At 39.8% G+C, this 16,776-nt stretch overlaps 1 protein-coding gene across 1 annotated transcript in view; it reads left to right on the plus strand.

The window, feature by feature from the left end:
• The window catches only part of LOC131278908 (transmembrane protein 132B-like), a 196,597-nt gene that overhangs the window by 143,535 nt on the left and 36,286 nt on the right, over positions 1–16,776 (plus strand). The window lies entirely within an intron of this gene.

Raw genomic sequence — 16,776 nt, forward strand, 5'->3', positions numbered from 1 at the left:
TGCCATGTGCCTTACCATGTGACAGAGGCGGCCCGGATCACCAGCAGCCAGTATTCAGAAAGAGTGCATTATTTTGATGTCTTTGGACATTTTCATGGCCTCAAAACTATAAGCTTGTAAGCTAATAGACTCCCATTGTTAAAAGCCAACCCATTTCAAGGTATGTTGCTTTCAGCAGCCAAGCAAACAAAAATAATGGAAAAACTCAAATCATTTAAACAAATATTGGGAGTTAATTGGATTATATAACAAAGATCTAAGTATAGGTATAACTGGATCTAGGTACACAATGTCTTGAGGCTTATGTCCCCCTTCATCTTTTTCCTTTCTAAAAGCATTATAGAAATATAGTTGATACACAGTAAACTATACCTATTTAAAGCATATGAGTGTACAAAATCAAGACCATGGATCTACCCTACCTATAACCCCAAAAGCTTCTTTGTGCTCCTTGGTGTTTCCTCCTTCCTGCCCCTCTTGACCCATCCCCAGGCAACCACTGATCTTCTGTCACTTAAGATTTTCATTTTCTAGAGTTTTCTATAAATCAAATCATACCATATGTGGCAGTTTGATATTATTTATGAATTTCAAAAAGAGATAAGGATTATGTTTTAAAGTGGTCTGTTCCTCTGGGTGTGATACTCTTTGTATTAGATTCTGCTGAGGTATCTGTTTAAATTATGTTGAGATTAGGGCTTTGATTCAACCACGTCATTAGAGTGCAACTCAGCACTGAGTCCCAGACCCCTTGGTGGACTGATAAAACAGACTCTCACATGGAAGTAGATACACAGAGAAGATACAAAGGATCCTGTGGCCCCAAGAAGAGAGATGAGCCTAACAGTTTACAGCTGACCTTGTGAAGAGAACAGAGCAGCTGAGCTCGGAAAGAAATGAGCCCCAGAAAAGAGATGATCCCTAAACCAGCCTATAGCTGAGATTGGAAGAAGCTGGACCCACAGAGCCTTAAGAGGAAAAAGAAAGGTTGAACCCTTGCAGACATCATCCACCATCTTGCTTCAATATGTGGCAATAGACTTTGGGTAAGAAAGTACCTCTTACTGTACCTTGAGATGGACTGTCTAGGGCCTTGTAACTATAAGCTTCTATCCCAAATAAATACCCTTTATAAAATCCAACAGATTTCTGGCACTTTGCGTCAGTGCCGCTTTTGGCTAACACACCATATTTTTTCTCTTTTCTTGACTGGTTTCTTTTGCCAAGCATACTTAATTAGAGATTCTTCCATGTTGTTACATGTGCCATTCCTGTTTTTTAATTTTTTTTTATTATTTTATTTCCCCTCCCCCCTTGTGTCTTGCTTGCTGTCTGCTCTCTTGTGTTCATTTGCTGTGCACTCTTCTGTGTTTGTGCTTGTCTCCCTTTTTTTTGTTGCATCACCTTTGCTGAGTTGGCTCTACCTGCTCTCCACTGTGTGCGGGTGAGCCTGCCTTCACAAGGAGGCCCCAGGAAGTGAACTCAGGGCCTCCCATATGGTAGACAGGAGCCCAATCAATGATTCAGCCACAACTGCTTTCCTATGTATCATTTCTTTTTATTGCTGAGCATTATTCCATTGTATGAATATGCCACAGTTTATCTGTTGATGGGCAGTTTTTTAATATTACATCTAAATCTATCTTACGCATTGTATGAATGTTTGTACAAGTCTCTGTCTGGATATAAGGTTTCATTTCTCCTGGATAAATACCTAGGAGTAGCTGTATCATATGGTAGGTGTGTGTTTAACTTAAGAAACTGCCGAATTGTTATCCAAAGTTGTACCATTTACATTCCCATCAGCAAGTTGTGAGAGCTCTAGTGCCTCTACATCCTTGCCAGGACTTGGTGTGGTCAGTCTTTTTAACTTTAGCAATTTGAGTAGATATAGAAGTATGCCATTTTGGTTTTAATTTGCACTTTCCTAGTAACTAATGATGTTGAGAATCTTTTCATGTGCTATTTGTCATCCACATATCTTCTTTAGTGAATATCTGTTTAAGTCTTTTGCCCATTTTTAAGCTGGGTTTTTAGTTTTCTTATTATTGAGTTTTGGAATTCATTATGTATTCTAAATATAGGTCCTTTTTGAGATTTGAAAATATTTTCTTCAAGTCTGCAGTTTGTCTTTTCATACCTTAGCAGGATTCTTTGAAGAGCAGAAGTTTTTATTTTTGATGAAGTCCAATTTATCAATTTTTCTTTTACAGATTATGCCTTTGGTATTATATCTAAGAAATAAGTGCCTACCCTAAGGTCACAAAATTTTCTCCTATACTTCTAAAAGTTTTATAATTTCAGCTTTTACATTTGAGACTATGATCCATTTTGAGTTAATTTTGTGTATGGTTTAAGATAAAGGTCTAAATTATAATTTTCTTTTTTGCATGCAGATAATCTGTTGTCCCAGCACCATTTCTTTAAAAGACTATTCTTTTTCCACTGAATTTATGTTGACACCTTTGTCCAAAAAATCAACTGAACATCAATATGAAGGCTTATTTATATGCTCTCAATTATATTCTGTTGTTCCATTATTCTCTCCTTGTGTCAGTATCATTTTATGATTACTTATTCTAGTTATGACTACTATAACTTCTTAGTAAGTTTTGTAATTGGGATGTTCATGGAGTAGTCCAAAACTGAATTTTATGTATGTGTGAGGGGCTCTTCTGAGTCTCTTGAATTTCCATTGAATTTAAGGATCAACTTATCCATTTCTACCTCAATGGTAGCTGGGATTTTGATAGTTATGTTGAATCTGCCAATCAATTTGGGGAGAATTACCATTTTAACAATATTAAGCTGTATGATTCATGAATATGAGATATCTTTCCATTTATTTAGATCTTGAACTTCTTTAAACAATGTTTTGTAGTTGTCAGAGCATAAGTTTTATACTTCTTCTAATTTATTCCTAAGTATTTTATTCTTTTTGACACTATTATAAATGGAATTGTTGACTTAATTTCACTTTCAAATTAGTTATTGCTAGCATATACAATTGATTTCTGCATATTTATCTTATACCTTGGGACAATGCTGAACTTGTTTTCTGGCTCTAATAGTTTTAAGTGGATTCCTTAGGGTTTTCTATATATAAGATCGTATCATCTGCAAAGAAAGATAGTTCACCTTCCTTTCTAATCTGGAATGTATTTTGTTTTATTTTCTTGCCCAGTTACACTGGCTAGAATCTCCAGGAAAATGTTGAATAGACATGAATGAGAATAGATACGTCTTACCCCTGATATAAGGGGAAAACATTCACTCTTTCTCTATTAAGTATAATGTTCGCTGCATGTTTTTCATAGATGCCCTTTATCAGGCTGAGGAAATTTCCTTCTGTTCTAATTCAAAGAATGTTTTTATCACAAAAATGAGTAGGATTTCATGAAATGCTTGTTTGTATATATTGATCATGTGGTTTTGGTCTTTTATTCAATTGATATAAGGCTATCTGTATAGGAAAACAAGTTTTGATGTATTTGGAAACTCTGAATGTTCAATAGATTAGGAGACAGAATTCTGTAACCATCTTGTTTGGTTTCTGTTTTTATTTTTAAATTTGGCAGGTACATTCATGCTGCCTGCTTATTCCTCATTTCCCAAGATAGGTGGGAAAAACTTCAGGACTCCAAGTGTGGCAGTTGTGTTTTGAGCAGTCACTTCAGCATATGGTGGAAATCTCTGAAGACTTCAAAGAATAGGCTGTTTCCCCCCATGTCTTAGGAATTTAGAGACAGCCTTGAGCAGAATGGGTGGGAGTCTTCTGCTCTGGAAGCTTGTGTTTTATGATCAGAAGTTACTAACTGTGAGCCAGCAAAGGAGGTGGACTTTCCGGGGTGCCAGACACCTCAGGGCAGAAATGCTATCTGGGGCACAATGGTGCCTCTGATGATTTTAGTCATTTGCTTAGGTGGGAGCACAGACTGACAATACAGTGTCTCTTGAACAGTGACAAAAGGATTTTTAAAAATACAGCAATAAATCAGGCTCCTTCGATCTGGCACAACCCTCCTCCTCCTGGGTGGGTCCTTGACTGTTGCCCACCGCCTGCAGGGAAATGGAGCCAGAGGCAGCTGGCCCCATGGCGCTGCTTCTGCTCCTTACCTGGGGGGTTCTTGTGTGTGCTAAGTGTCTGCACTTCATACTGAACGCAGGGCGGCGACTGAATCTAGCCTAATAGTGGGCGTGTCTTCATACCCTTCTCTTGTCCTGACATCACATAGCTGGTGAGTGGGTCTAAAGAGGAAAAAATCAGAGAGCAGGGCTGAGGCAGGCCGCACCAGCAGGGCAGGGACTCCGTCTCCCTTGCCCACTGCTGAGTCTCCTTCACCTTGAACACAGCGGGGCACACGGTGGGTGCTCAGTGAGTATTTGTCGGATGCAGGAACGTCAAAAACCTCTAAAAACGACATCCAAAAGTAACACAGCGCAACCTGCCGTCACTTCCTTGAACCTCCTGTTTGGACGGAAGACAATGCTGGGATCTTGGCTGTGCGTTCGGTGGGCACTGCCAGGTTGGAGCGTGCACGGCCCTTTAGAGGATGAGAGCGGGTTTACTCTGGAACACTATAGGAATAGCTTTTATTCTTGGCACCCTTCTTAGGGGGTGGTAGGGCAGCAAGCAAACTTGCATTTCAGTTTTATGGCTTCTCATTTGCACCATTAGCAAGGGTGTAGGTTTGCACATTTCAATTGCAGTGAAACTTGAAATATCTTTGGTTGTTTAATAGCAACAATATCACAAGCAAAATATTCTGTCCCAGGGTTGTTTGGAGTGATAAATGAGCTCCCCAGGGCAGCAGGCTCGCCTAATTGACCTCTCCCAGCTTCAGCGCCTCCCACAGTGGAGGAAGTGCAGGCAACACAAACCTGAAGAATGAATGGGTGACATCCTCCCCACCAGGAGGAAACTACACTCCATGCAGCTCTGTCTTCCCTACGCTTCCACCTCTTTCCACTCAGTTGTGTCCTGCTTGCATTCATTGAACGAATGCTGTTGGAGGCCCATGCTGGAGGTGTGTTGTGTCACCTTCGACCTACTGGCAGCTCTGTGGTGGAGGGACTGTGCCCTTCCTGACCTCCAGAGCCCTGGGCCTGGAGCCGAGCAGGTGCACTCTGCGTAGCCAGGGAATGTGTCTAGTGGGGGAGCTCACTGGTGCCTGAAGATGATGCCCCTGCCCCTGGAAAAGGCAGGCCTGCTGGACATGGGTCCAGTCCTGACTCAGCACCCCTCTCTATGGTGCCTGGGGAATTTGCTCTTAAAGATAAGCCCCAGAGACAGGCTTTGTATGTGACAAAAGCTAATATTTATTAAGCTATTCCCATGTGTCAGTTCCATAAGGACTGTTAGAATCCCCTTTTTATAGATGAGCAGACAGCTGCACAGGGAGGTTAGATAACATTCCAGGCTCAGCTGCCTCGGATGGCCAGGACTGGGGGTCCAGCTCAGGCAGCTCGTGCCCTGTGCCAGTGCCCTCAAGCACTGCAGTAAAGAGAGGACCAGTTTCACGTGGTGTGGTCCCATGGAGTGGTGAGGCTGCTTATTTCAGGGCCAGGCTTTCTCCCCCTGCTCTGGAATTGCTGCATATTGATGTGATTTTAGCAGATGCTGAGAGGTAGTGATTATTAACTGCCACAGGTGAACAGGTGCCCTCTTTTTCTCTTAAACATTACAGGTGTACACAGAGAAATTCACTTGTGTGTTAGGAACTAGTGAACATAATAAAACCCACAAAGAATGTAAACTCCTTTTCCCTCCAATTTTCCTATTTGCCCCAATAGAGACGTAACAGGCATAGATGAGAGAGATCTTCTGAGCAGAGAACTTAGCCTGAGTGCCCCATGGGCTTTGTATTGAGGTGTGCCACCAGGCCAGCAAGGATTTCAGAAAGCAATGCTGCCTTTCGCAGCTGGTAGAAATAGGAATTCTATCTCAGCTGAAAGAACAAAGCATGATCTCTAAGGAAGTGGATGGTGTGGATGGTGCAGCTCGCCTATTAAACAGACAGACCTGTCTCCTTCTGTTCCATTGTGAAGTGAGATGTGCTTCCAGCAGTGAAAGACAGTTTCTAGTCTTATACTTAATTTAGTCATTCTTTTCTGATTATATCTTCTAAACGAGGGGTTCTTAATTTTTTTTTGTTCCACGGACCCCTTTGCCAGTCAGGTGAAAACCACAGACTCCATACGAAGTCCACACTCTACCATGTATTATTTAATAAATATATCACACCCACACCAACATGTCCCCACAAGAATAATGTTTTTTTTGAATTTCAATTCAAGCTCACAGACCCCTTGTTAAGAACCCCTGTTCTAAACTGCTGGCTGTTGGATTAATTGGCCATATAAACAGTGCCATGATTTAAGGATTAACTTAAAATACTAAGATAAAATCTCAGATTTCAACATACTTCTTTTGATTTTCTTACAGGGTTTGGTTAGCTTTCCTAAAGAGCCCCTCTCCCAAATGTTTCTGTATAGTTTCAACCACCTCTAAAGCCCAGTGTTCCAAGCCCCCCTTTTAAAATGGAAGGCCCCAGCCCCCAGGCACCACTTTGTACGGCCATCTTTTCAGTCTCCAGACCCTCAGCTGCTGCTGTCATCAAGGGTTTCACCCACACCTCCCCCAGGACACTCATTTCCAACAGAGATGAAGATAATTGTTGCCTCTCAACCTTTGTGTCTAACAGTCAGTAAATATTTGTGTTACCATCTGAGTCGCTCTTCACATGAGCACAGTTGCACAAAGAGCAGCAGACAGCCACGTGCTGAGAGCGTCTGTGTCTGCGGCCACTCACCGAGTGCTGTGCTCTCTAGCCTTAATGGACAGTCTAAGGTGATAAGACACTACTGAGAGCTTGCAGCTCTGCCAGTTCTGATTCTAGTCCTTGAACAACAGCGATGGCTGGGATGAGAGACCTGGGCCAAGCACATTGGACAAGAGTATTCTGGTTTCATAAGTGAGTTAATACAAATAATATAGAACAAATAAAACAGTTTATACATATTTAAAAGACATGGTGGCGGCGGACTTGGCCCAGTAGTTAGGGCATCCGTCTACCACATGGGAGGTCCACAGTTCAAACCCCGGGCCTCCTTAACCCGTGTGGAGCTGGCCCATGCGCAGTGCTGATGCGCGCAAGGAGTGCCCTGCCATGCAGGGGTGTCCCCCGCGTAGGGGAGCCCCATGCGCAAGGAGTGCGCCCCGTAAGGAGAGCTGCCCAGTGCAAAATAAAGTGCAGCCTGCCCAGGAATGACACTGCACACACAGAGAGCTGACACAGCAAGATGACGCAACAAAAAGAAACACAGATTACCGTGCCGCTGACAACAACAGAAGCGGACAAAGACGACACAGCAAATAGACACAGAGAACAGACAACTGGGGTGGGGGGGGGAGAGAAATAAATAAAATCTTTAAAATAAAATAAAATGCATGGTAGAAGGTCTGGCACAAAAAATGTAACCAACACTTGTTAATGATCACCGTTATGATTATGACTTGGTCTTAAACTGTCTGCTTAATTGTTTTCGTATTAAAAATTTGGAATTTCCAATTGAAGAGAAAAACACAAACATGAACATGAGACTGGGTGTCACAAGGCCATGCTTCAACCCTTGTTTTGCCACCTTGATGCTGTGTGTCCCTGGTGAGCACTTGGCACATCCGGCTCCAGTTTCGTCATTGCTCAGAAAGGGTTGGAGGTGCTTTGCCTGCTTATCTCATGCAGATAAATATTTATGATTTCTGCCTTAAAACTGCAAGGAAAATTCTCCTTTAATCCTATTGATGCATATTATATAACAACATCAGCATCACCAATCAGGGACCATATCTTTCCCTTCTTGTCTTTCTCCTATATCACAATCCTAGACACTTACATTATATATTAACAATAAATATTAAATCCAAGAACGCTTTTATATTTTTTTAAAGAAATGGATTAGGAGGAGCTCTCAAAATCCACCAGGTTGTCCTTTCCTTTCAAGGACTTCAGAAGAGAAGGGGATGGAGAATTCAAATTTGCCAAATGCCCAGACAGTTAAAGAAAAGAAATATCCTCCTGGCACAAGGAGCAGCATGGTCCCAGCAGAGATGGTGGGGATAGGGTAGAGGGTGAGAAGGACAGGCAGGGCTGAACTGTAATAACCATTTCAGCTAATCCAAGAACTTGGCATTTTAGTCTAAGGTCATTCAAGAGGCTTTTGATTGGTGGATTATTTTAGAACATTAACTGAAGACAGATGTGATTTTGGGCAACAGTGTGAGGGACGGATTAAAGGAAAGAAAGAGTCCTTAAAGAATCTCCTTCCATAAAACAAAAATCAATGGAATACTTAAGTGGAGACAAGTAGGAAATAGGAGACCAGTTATTTGAAAAGATTCAGCAGAAATAGAACCTTCCTGTCATCATAAGTCCATCTTCCTTCACCTCTGACCACATCCTGCCCTGCTTCTCTCCATCCCATTCCCATGCTTTATTTCCTTCAGAGCATTTACCTCTGGCTTAGTTTTGACTTGTTTGTTGACTTGTCTGTTTGTTATCATTTTTCCATCATGGCAGAATGTGGCCGCCCCCTCCACTGTTCACATCTGCATCCACTGCATCTAGCCTGGTGTGGGCATGAAGTCCTTTGTTTGTTCATTCATTCATTCAGTGAACTGATTTTTCAATGCAGCACTGAATGAATTCCCACTATGTTCAATGCATTAAAGGGACAGTTCATATTTGGTCTTTGGGTATTTATTGTTACATGTCCCACAGCAGAATTTGAAAGGACATAGTGTACAATTTGTTTGGAAAAGAGCTTGCAGGGCACGCTTTTCATCCTGCCACATGCCCTTGTGACATAGTGGGACATGGACATCCAAGAAGTGCAGTTCCTGTTGGGGGACTTTTCCTTTTGGAAATAAATTCTGACATCTTTGCTTGTGACTAGAGAAAAGGTCTCTGTAGTGTAATGCCTGGCACTTAGTGAGGAAGTTTTGTTCTCAGAATCATGGCTGAGTGAATTGTCATAGACTCAGGTTCCATGTAGGGGACTGTGATGGATGACCCATAGACTCCCAAGCCTCAGGCCCCTTCATTCTGCAAGGGCAGAGTTTGTGTGTAGAACTGTTGGAGGTGAGGGAAGAGGCAGTTCTTACCTCGAATGAGAAATTGAGAGAAACTGTACAAAGGACAACTAAATGACCACTAAATAATGCTTGCAGAAAATACTGCTTGGGTGATTCTTGGCTTGTTTGAATACAAATGTGGTATCGGTCATTACTAATGAGAAAGCAGTTTGAAAACCTTGTTTGCTTAATTTTATCACTGTGGTAGACTCCTCTGGCCTTCTTCCCAGCTTGAGGTGCTTACCTTTCTTCCCTTTTTTCGTGTGTTTGAGAATTGCTTCCTCATCTCCCTTTCCCTTCCCCTCCCTGGTGCATGTGGGAGGGCTGCTGGCAGCCATGTTCATATCACGTGGCCCATTCCCTCGGTGCTAACTGATTGGACAGTTAACCCCATGAGCTGGACCAATCAGTCTCTCCTAGGATGTAAAATTAGTCTTTCACTGTAGTTGCAGTTGCAACAGGTAAAATCCCTTCTATTTCCTCGTTCCAGATTCTTGAGGTTTTACTGCTTTCTAGCCTTAGGATTGATCAGAACCCCCTACATTAGTCTGAAAAATCCTCTTTTTTAAAGCTTCGGTGGGGTTCTTTAACTTATAAGTAAAGAGTTGATGCGTATAGTCAAAATAATAGTAAATAGTCCTTGAGCCTTACTCTGTGCCAGGCCTTGTGAAAAGTAGTTTATACACAGGAGATCAATTTATGACGAGACGGAGGCCAAGAGGTTAAGGACCTTGGCTCACAGCCCCCCATTTAGTTAGTGATAATCCTAGGTTTCAGTCTCAAGTAGGCTGACTGAAGAAGAAAAGAGAGAGAATTAGTTCGCTATTGAGAAGATAAAGAAATTAGGGTAATTCAATATGGATAACAAAGATAAAAGTATAATACTTTGTTAAAGCTGGTACCAGAAATAAGAGGAGGGTAATGATGGTAGTATTTTGGTGGAAAAGGATAAAATGAGTGGAGGAGTGAATTTGGACATGGAAAAGGAAATGGAAAACTAAGCCAAAGAGAATAATACATTGTATGTCATATATTTTGCTGAAATGCAGCTAAAGAGAACAAAGCGGGTGGGGTGGCAAGGGAACAGTGAGTCCAGAGAGACCGAGCCCTTTCTGTAGAGCCCAAGATGTAGAGAAACTCTGAATAACCAGTTAAGTTATTATGATGGATTTGGTCACTGGAAAACATGCTCTCAAGAAGTTAATATCTGAACAAAGGGAAAGATGAAGAAAGGCTTTCTTGGAGATGAAAGGAATTCAACTAGAATTAGGAGGACTAAAGAACTGTTATTTTTACAATTGGTGGCTCTTGCAATAGGGAAAGATGATGTAAGCATGAGTATGTTAGTATATATGTGAGTGTGTATGTTAGTATGTATGCTAATATATGTGTATGTGTGATTGTATTTGTGAATGAGCATGTTTATATGTATATATATGTCAGTATGTATGTGTGAGTATGTTAGCATGTTGTTATGTGAGCATGTTAGGATATGTGTGTGTATTGTAAGTACATGTTAATGTGTGTACATGTGTTAGTATGTGCGAACATGTTAGTATGTGTGTCAGTAGCTGTGTTATGTATGTGAGTACATGTTAGTTTGTGTGTATGACTGTGTTAGTATGTGTGGGTGTGTGAATATAGTTACAGTCTGCCTCAAACGTGCCTGACGCGCGCACGTTTGCATCCCGGGCATCAGGCACGTCTGGCTCCCTGGGCTTAACCACCCTGTGCCCTCTCTGCCGCCCTCCCCATCTCCCCACCTGGATGGGCTTCTCGGTGGTTCCTGGCCGCCATCCCCTCTGGCCGCACTCCGCCTGCACCGAGGCAGCAGCAGCCCAGGCCTCTGCCCGACCACGCGCCCCGGGAGCAGGAAAACGGGTCCCGAGTGAGGGAGCTTCCTTCCCAGAAGCCTCCGCAAACGTCTCCTCACCTGCCATTGGCTGACTTGGATCACCTGACTATCCCTGAGCCAATCACTGTGGCCAGGAGGACGGGGCGCGCTGATTGGCCAGCCCAGACCCTTAGGAGAGGCAGCTTCTGGGAAATCCAGGGAGGGCCATAAGTAAAGGTGGTGAGAGATGGTCAGGAGGATGTGGGGGCACCGGGAGTCCCCTGGAGGCAGCTGTGCCTTCCTACCTGTGGTCTGGGTAGCGGGGCCCTGGGAGCCTCCGCCTGCTCTTCTTTTCCATTTTTATGGTCCAAAGAAATGATGCAGTGCTCCCAGGGTACGGAGAATGTGGTTTGGATGATACAGGGATGGCGTTTTTAGTGTAAATATATCTAATATACTAGTATTCTTGTGTAAATGTATTTCAGTATGTAACTGTGTAAAACTAGCATTTAAAGCATGCTTTTTCATCAGTGAGTGATTTTAACATGAGGTTAGGTAGAAGAAAATTGAGGAAACCCATTTAAAGTCAGTTGTGTCACCACAAACACTTCTAAAACACGTTCATCCCCTCAAACCTCCCAGTACCCATTAGCAGTCACTCCTCATTGCTTCCCAACTCCCCCAGCTGTAGGCCATCATGAATCTACTTTCTGTCACCATAGATTTGCCTCGTCTTAACATTTTGTATAATTGGGATCATACAATAAGTGGTATTTTATGTCTGGCTTTCACTTAGCATAATGTTCTCAAAGTTTATTCATTTTGTAACGTGCATCATCTTTTCGTTCCCTTTTATGGCTGAATAATATTCCATTGTGTGGATATACCACATTTTAATTATTCATTCATAAGTTGATGAACATTTGGGTTATTTTACTTTTGACTATTAATGTTACTCTGAACATGACAAGTTTTTGCATGGACATTTGTTTTAATTTCTCTTGGGTATATACTTTGGAGTGAAATTTCTTTGTCATGCGGATGCTTCATGTTTAACCTTTTGAGGAACTGCTTTACTGTTTTCCACAGTGGCTGCACTAATCTTTCATTTCTACCAGCAGGAGTATATATAAGGATTCTGATTTATTCACATCCTAACGGTTGTTATCTGTTCTTTTAAAAAAATTCTTTTTTGGGGGGAGCAAATGTGTCTCAAGTGGTTAGGTGCCTGCCTCCCACACAGGAGGTCTAGGGCTGGGCTCTGGTGCCTCCCAGGAACAAAAAAAACAAACAAACAAAATAATAAGCAAACAAGCGAAGCTCAGGGAGACCATGTGGCCCAGTGGTCCTGAGTGCAATCCCCAGTAGTGGTATCTCAAAAGAAAAAAATTTTTTTTTTGTAGTAGCATATATAGAACTTGAAATTTTGCATTTTGACCATGTTCAAGTGTACAACTCAGTAGTATTAATAACAGTTGCAAGATTGTGCAGCCATCACCCACATTCTAGCCATCATAGTGGATATGAAATGGTGTCTAATTGTGGTTTTGATTTAACATTTCCCTAATGACTAGTGATGTTGAGTATATTTTCATGTGCTTATTGACCATTTAAAGATTTATTTTTTATTTATTTCTCTCCCCTCCCCCCCCAGTTGTCTGCTCTCTGTGTCCATTCACTGTGTGTTCTTCTATGACCACTTCTATCCTTGTCAGCGGCACCAGGAATCTGTATTTCTTTTTGTTGCGTCATCTTACTGTGTCAGCTCTCTGTGTGTGCCACGCCATGCTTGGGCAGGATGCACTTTCTTTTGCTCTGGGCGACTCTCCTTACGGGGCACACTCCTTGCGTGTGGGGCTCCCCTACACGAGGGACACCTCTGCGTGGCATGGCACTCCCTGCGTGCATCAGCCTTGCGCATGGGCCAGCTCCACATGGGTCAAGGAGGCCTGGGGTTTGGACCAGACTTTCCATGTGGTAGGTGGACGCTCTATCCATTGGGTCTAGTATGCTTCCCTGTCCATTTATATATCCTTTGGAGAAGTGTCTGTTGAGCTTTCTTGCCCTTTTGTAATTGGGTTATTTATCTTTTTATTAATTTGTGTGAGTTTTTATATATTATAGATATGTTATTAATCAAATGTATGATTGGTAAATATTTTCTCCCATAATGCTGGTTGTATGTTCACTTTCTTGATAGTGTCCTTTGATGTAGAACAGAGAAGCTTTTAATTTTCATGAAGTCCTATTTTTTTTCCTTTGGTTGATTGTTCTTTCAGTGCCATAATGGAGACACCATTGCTTAATTCAAGATCATGAAGATTTGTGCATATGTTTTCTTCTAAGGTTGCAGCTCTTACATTTAGGTCTTTGTTTCATTTAGAGTAGAATTTTACTTATGGTGTGAATGAAGATAATTTCATTCTTTTGCATGTGGATCTCCAGTTGTCCCAGCACCATTTGTTGAAAACACAATTCTTTCAACATTGAATTGCCATATCACCCTTATTGAAAATCAATTTAGCATAAAAGTGAGAGTTTATTTCTCCACTTTCTGTAATGTTCCATTGATGTAGACTTAGATCTTCTGCCAGTATCATTGTCTTGGTTTTTGTAGCTTTGTAGAAAGTTTTGAAATCATCAAGTGTGAGTTCTCCAACTTTGTTCTTTTTCAAAATTGTTTTGCTTACTCTGTCTCCCTTGTATTTCCATATGAAATTTAAGATCAGTTTGCCCGTTTCTGCACAAAGAGCAGCTGGGATTTTGATAGAGATTACATCAAATCTGTAGATCATTTGGGGGAGAAATATTGTCTTAACAATATTTATTCTTCTGTTTCATGATAAGGGGATGTGTTTCCATTTATTTAGGTCATCTTTAATTTCTTTAAACATTGTTTTCTAGTTTTCAGAGCATATGTTTTGCACTTCTTTTGGTAAATATGTCCCTATGTATTTTATTCAATTTGTTCCTATTGTAATGGAATTTTTTTCTTATTTCCATTTTTGGGTTGTTCATTGCTAACATACAAAATCAAGTAATTTTTGTCTCTTGGGCTTGTATCTTGCAAACTTACTGAATTCATTTGTTATAATAGGTTTTAGTGGATTCTTTAGGATTTTCTATATTCAAGATCATGTCGTCTATAAAGGGAGATGGTTTTACTTCCTTCTTTCTTATCTGGTTGCCTTTTATTTCATTGTCTTGCCTAATTGCCTTGGTTAGAATCTCTAGTGCAATGTTGAGTAGAAGTGGTGAGAGAAGATACCCTTGCTGTGTTCCTCATCTTAGAAATTATTCAGTCTTTTACCATGGGTTCTTTGTAGATGCCCTTTACCAGGTTGAGGAAATTCCCTTCAATTCCTTGGTTGTTGAGTGTTTTCCTCATAAACAGGTGCTACATTTTGTCACATTTTTTTCTGCATCTATTGAGATGATAATAGTGTACTACATTATTTGATTTCTGGTATCAAACCAACCATGCATTCCTGGGATAAATCCCACTTGGCCAAAGTATCTTTTGTAGTGTGTTGCTGTATTGGGATTGCTAGCATTTTGTTGAGTGAGGATTTTTGCCTCTGTGTTCATTAGAGATATTTGTCTATAGTTTTCTTTTCATATGGTATTTTTGTCTGGTTTTGGTGTTAGGATAATTTTGTCTTCATAGAATGAATTGGAAGTGTTTCTTCATCTTTTGTTATTTTGAAATATTTGTGAAGGGCTTGATTTATTTGTCTTTAAGCATTGGTTAGAAATCAGCAATGGAGCCATCCGGGTGAGGTTAATTTTTATGGGTATTTTTTAAATTACTAATTTAATCCCTTCACTTGTGATAGACCCATTCAAATTTTCTATTTGTCCTTGAGTCATTTTCATTGTTTTAATTTACCCTTATTTGTGAATTTTCCAATTTTCTTTCTGCTTTTAATTTCTAATTTTATTCCATTGTAGCCTGAGAACATTCTTTGTATGACTTAAATCCATTTGAATGTATTAAGCCTTAATCCATAGCTTAGAATATGGCCTATCTTTGAGAAAGTTCCATGTACACTTGAGAAGAATGTGCATTCTGCTATTGTTGAGTCAAATGTTCTGTAGATGCCTCTTAGTCAATTTAATTTATTGTTTGAGTATTATGTTTCATTGTTGATCATTCTAGTCATTCTATCCATTTTTGAAAATGGTATTGAAGTCTCTAATTATTGTTGAAATTTCGATTTTTCCTTTTAATTCTTTGCTTTTTTTCCTTATTGTATTTTTGGGCTCTATTTTAGGTGCATATATGTTTATAATTTGTATATATTCCTGATAGATCAAGCATTTTATCATTATAAAACGTCCCTCTCTATTTCTGGCAATATTTTTCATAATCTTTTTTTTTCTTCCAGATTCCTTGTGATTGTGGTTTTGGATGATATATTAGTATCTTTTCCCATCCTTTTACTTTCAACCTATTTGTATCTTAGAATTCACAGTATACTACTGCAGATAGCATATAGTTTTATCTTCCTTTTTGTTTCATCCATGCTGACAATCTCTGCCTATTTATTTGGTTGTCAAATCTAGTCACTTGAAAGTCATTAATTATATATTTGAATATACATCTGCCATTTTACTTTTTGTTTTCTATGTATCTGTGTCTTTTATTCCATATTCCCTTTTTAAGCTTTCTTTGCATTCACTGAATGTTTTCTAAGTATAATATTTTAATTCTTTTAATGATGTTTCACTATTGTTCTTTTCTTTGTGGTTGCTTTGAGGCTTACTATATATCTCTTAACTTATCAAAACTCTATATAAGATTTCTACTAAGTTAATTCCAGTGAGCTATAGCTTCTATATAGTATTGCTTCTATAGAGCAAAGCTCTATTTCATCTTTCTTTTTTTGTGCTTCTATTGTTATATATGCTACAGCCATATATGTTACAGATGCAAAAATGTGTTATTTTTTTACTTTATATAATTGAATATATTTTAAAGAAGCTGACAGAAGAAAGAAGAACAAGTGTACATTTATAGACTGTGTTATAGTAACCTTCTTATTTGCCATTCCTTGTTCTCTGCACCTGTTCCTTTGGATTCAAGTTACTGTCTGATTTCATTTCCTTACTTCAGTATAGCTTTGATCCCACCCATGTCCTTGGTACTATGTTTGTTACATATATTGAATTTATGTTATAAGCCCAACTATATTATATACATACTCTTTTATACAACTGCTTTTAAAATCATTTAAGAGAAAAAAGGAGAAGAAAGAAGAAATATGTATTTGTACCATTTAAAAAGTAATCACATAATTAATTTTATTGGTGCTCTTTTTTTTTCATATGGATTCAGCATTACTCTCTGGGATCCCTTGCTATCAGTATGAAGGATTTCCTTTAGTATTTCTTGTAAGGTGGATCTGTTAGCAGTGAATTGTCTCAGTTTTGTTTATCTAAGGGTATCTTTATTTTGTCTTCATTTCTGAAAGATAGTTTAGAATGCTTGGTTTACAGATTTCTTCTTCTTTGAGCACTTTGAGTATATTACACCACTGCCTTCAAGCCTCTTTTGCAATTGATGAAAATTCAGATGTTAATCTTGCAATACCCACGTATGTGATGAGTCATTTTTGTTCTACTGTTTTCAATATTTTCTGTTGCTATTTGGCTTTCATCAATGATGTGTCTAGGTGGGAATCCCTTTATGTTTATCTTACTTGGAGTTTATTGAGCTTCTTAGATGTGTAGATTAATGCTTTTCAACAAAGTGTGGAGTTTTTCAGCTATTATTCTTCAAATATTTACTTCTTTCTCTCCTTTCTCC

This window comes from Dasypus novemcinctus, chromosome 6, assembly GCF_030445035.2.
Source record: "Dasypus novemcinctus isolate mDasNov1 chromosome 6, mDasNov1.1.hap2, whole genome shotgun sequence".
In the NCBI taxonomy this organism is placed as follows: Eukaryota; Metazoa; Chordata; class Mammalia; order Cingulata; family Dasypodidae; genus Dasypus; species Dasypus novemcinctus.